A 4,417-nucleotide genomic window follows, 5' to 3' on the forward strand; every position below is an offset into this window, starting at 1 on the left:
TTCCAACTAATAAGTATTATAATTAAGCCCAGCTGTAGCACGTATCGGGGGACTGAGGTCAATGACTACACGCTCTTTGTTGCCATAGTAACCACAAGTACTCATTGGCATCATGCCCATTGCGTCTTATGTCGCTACGCACAAACCATGCTTTCTCAGCCACATGGTGCCCGATGACATAACAAGAGCTAGAGCTGTTGTGCGGGAGAGTTTGCGCCCGGCCCGGCGCCCACGGATCCTTTCCCTGATATTGAGTACTCCAAGATGGCGGCAGACCAAGATCAAGAAAATGCGGAGTTTACCCCCAAAATGCGAAAACCTGTGTGGGTGGGTGGGTGGGTGGTGGGTGGGTGGGTGTTCGCGGCGGCAGTTCTCGCAACTAATCACGTACACAAACGGAACACGGTGAGGCGAAGCTACATGGCACCCTGCTGGAGAAGCCAAAACAAAGTAAAGATGAGGTAGTACTTGACCTGTGAGTGGATCCCGGGAGACCAAAACCGCTCCCTGCACTGAGCCCGACAGATACTATCATGCAGAGCTAAACCACGTCAGTGTATGCAAATTGCAATATTGTAATGACACGATCGGGACGTACGAGCCGGTTATCATTAATATTACGCCAAAAGTATGCCCTACTACAGAGCACACATGTTGTTGGTTTGACAGCATGACATACTATCTAGTACCATACATACAGTGTACAATCATGTACCACGCAGTCGTGAGTTAGTCACGTGTTGCCCTTTCCTAAAGATGCCAAAATATTTCGCAACTAAACTTATGCTTTTCGCAACCATGCCAAAACAAGTGAAAGTAAGTTGCTGAAATCGCATCGATATTTTCAGAAAAAGCACAATAGTTGCTAGTCTCGCAACTCAAAATGAGCGTGTAACTCAGGCCCGCGGAACCGGTCCGGCCATGGCTGGACCACCTTTCCCAGATGGTACACCTGATTCATGCAAAACCGGTGTAAACAATTTTAGAGGGTCAGGACTAGGACTTGTGACAAGGATCGTTCAATGGACGACCTCACCTTCCACCAAAGCACTGCAGCATCGGTCTCTCCTCCATCCTATCGAAAATACATACGCGAGTCAACATTGGAAACGAGCGAAAAGCACGAGATCGAGCGTCGATCCGGATCGAGAGACATCTACGTGAATACTGTACAAGGAAGCCGAAAAAATGATCGGTCTTTCGATAAAGGGCACTTTGAAGTACATATGAATGCACAATATTCACAGCGTGTAACATGTTTAGGAGCATGAACAGATTTGGAATGAGTCCTTGACTCCTTAATCCTTGTCCTTTTTGTTGAACATTTACACAGCATTCATGACATAGCGGCATGCTCAGTGCTGCCACATGAGAAGTACACTTGTAATGATGATTGTATGCAATGTTTCCGTGCTTCTTGTTGAAGCGGAGCATCACGGACATTTCAATGGTCTCCTCCAACTAATTACTTGCTCCAAGGCGCTCCTGTGCACACAGTTGCGGAAAAGATGCGAAGTAGTTTGTGAGTTTCAAATTCAACTATGTCAAAAGAAGTCTTGAGGCCTCCTGCAGCTTCATAATATAAAAATAAGTTTGAGTGGACACATCCATTCCAGTCTCCCTGCAAATCTGAACCAATTCCATTTTTAAACAGTTAACGTTTCGGCACATGGCCATCATCAGGTAACTGAACAATGATACTGTGCCAGCTACAGAGCAGCAGTTTATACACAGGGCGTTCCGCCAAAAGGGTGTAAGTCCTCTCGCTCCGAAGAAGGGAAGAAGTGTCAATGGAAGCCCACACCACAGCACAGGTGAGAAAACCAAGGTGCCGCTATACAGCCAAGGTGAATCACATGCATACTGAGGCGAGGAGGTAAAAAGTGTCACGTCAGGTTACTTCAAGATGTACATGCATGCAAAGGTGAGAAGAGAAAATAATGTGTCACATCAGATTACTAGTAGTACTGTCATTGTAATTATTCGCCCATCTTTCAATACACCTCGTTATGATAGAAGGTCCCATCCGGTGCTCGTGTTAACCTGTGCGTGTGTGTTCCTGATCTAGACGGCCTCGCGCAGTTTTCGATGAGCCCTATCACAGCGAACGACCAAGAATGTTAGCTATAACAAAGTGATGATGAAGGACAGAGGACCACGGCACAGGACGGCCACGGCTAACTTCGAGAACTCAACGTCCTTGCACTGTCTATCGCCTTTCTCATTCCTTCCTTACATTAGCTACATTATCTCAGATGATATCAAGACGGCTACAATAGTAGTCAATACTGTCAGTCGCTGAAGAACTAAGGCTGAGAGAGTTTAGCCTCGAGTCGTAGCCTAAAGTTAAAACCGTTCCTATTTGCAAGCATTGCAGTCTATGCACAGTTGAGTCACAGTGATACATAATCATTGGTATACTGAGCTTGGTTCATGCTGCTTATTGCTAGGCTGGTCGTTCTAGCGGGCTACATTCTTTGAAGTCCGACAGTACTGCACTGTGCGCCCACACGTCTCCCAACTAGTCCTCACCAATACTCAGCAATAGCAGGTACCAAAATAATGCTCTCAAACGTTCTGAAGACGTTGTTGGCAGCGCAACTGCTCACGCGCCATTTTGCAGCTAGCAATGGACTTCCATATCCATGATCTAGTGCATGTACATGCATGATGTACTAGTGAGTATTAGGGGCAATGGTGCATCTAACTCTAAGCCTAAGCCAAGGTATTTCCAGTGGAGCTCGCTAAGTGTGTATGGTGATAATAGTACTCACTCCACTAAGGCATACTGTTATAGCCAATTGGAAAAGAAATTATAACGGTCCCAGTGAAAGAGATAACAAACAGAACTTACCCACGGCAGCTTTTCAGTAGTCATTCTTCCAGTGTCCAAGAACGTCCAGCTTCTCGTTCACACATATATACAGCCATTACAGTTATCGTTACCGGTAATTGTCTACCGCCATCTCGCAATACTCAACATCTCCAATTGAACAACCATTTCGGCCACCTTCTCCTTCTGCTATCGCCTTCAAGTTCTTCTGTTTCCTTTCGTAAAGAATGGCGTTGAAACTTGAAAGTAATTGTCCTGTACGCTAAAATAAACTGTCTTCCACTAACGTTTCACAGAGAGCAGAGCTAACCTACCCCAGCGTCTGCAATCCTGAAATGACGAGGCCGCGACGTGCGAGCCAGCATTATAAGAGCTACTGCCACGCAATCGTGAGTACATGCCATTGTATTATCACTTGTATAATGCTCACGACTGCATGGCTTCCACAGACGTTACGTCATGGTGAGGCGATGCTTTGTAGCACACAGCTGGATACGTACTCCTTGCAGCTCCCTACACAGCAGTACTGAAGCACGCTAAAGCCAAAAGGTGGGGAAGTGCTTGACTTGTGCGTGGACCATGTATTATTATTATTATTATTATTATTATTACGAAGTAGTGGTTGCGACTTCGGCGATGATTTGTAAGCAGGGAGTGGTGCTTTCTTGCAGGTTTGCCGAGTCGAAGGTTCGATGGACTTCTCGTGTGCTCTGGATGGCAGTCGTGAGTCAGTCAAGTGTCAAGTAAAGTCGGCGGAATAGCGCGAGCTCCGGTGTGGGGAGCAAACCCTTTATTATTATTATTATTAATTTTTAATATAGCTATGAATAGGATGAAGGCCGCAGACATCACGCAACTACGTTACTTGTTCGACATGTATTTACTGTGTATTTTTTAACAAAAATATTATTGAAAACCCATAATCGATTTTCTTGTTCCTATCATCAGTGGGAAAAATACGGAACTAAGGATACAACCAAAGAAACTGAAGTTAAGTACTGTAAATAGAAATGTGTTAGAAATAACAACAAAATACAAGTGCAATAAAACCACTAGAGGAAACGCAAAAAGGTAACAAGATTACGTAACCAAAGGCGAGAAGGCGTTTTATTGCACTTGTATTTTGTTGTTATTTCTAACACATTAACTCTCAACTCCTTACATCCAGCATTACAATTCACATCAGATGGTGAAAACAATGGTACCCTTTCTTTCCTGGATGTTAGTATTTCTCGTAACATGGATACGCACAACATGGACAAGACCATTATAGAAAGCCCACTTTCACAGGCTTGTATATCCCATGGTCAAGTTTTACTCCAACTAAGTCCAAAACACACCTCGTCAAGGCCCTTGTCTACCGTGCACATAGGATATGTTCCCCTCATCTGCTGGACGAGGAACTAGAACGACTCTTAACCATAATGACAAAGAATGGCTATCCAAAGACACTTTTAATGAAACTCATCAACCAGAAACCGACCTTGGAAAAGACGATTACTTTTGGACCAGAGAGATGCCCTGTGGTACTACGTTTGCCATGGGTTGGTGCCGGTTCTTCGCGCGTCGAGAAGGAGGTGCGGA

The sequence above is a fragment of the Sycon ciliatum genome, chromosome 12, assembly GCF_964019385.1.
Source record: "Sycon ciliatum chromosome 12, ocSycCili1.1, whole genome shotgun sequence".
NCBI lineage: Eukaryota > Metazoa > Porifera > Calcarea > Leucosolenida > Sycettidae > Sycon > Sycon ciliatum.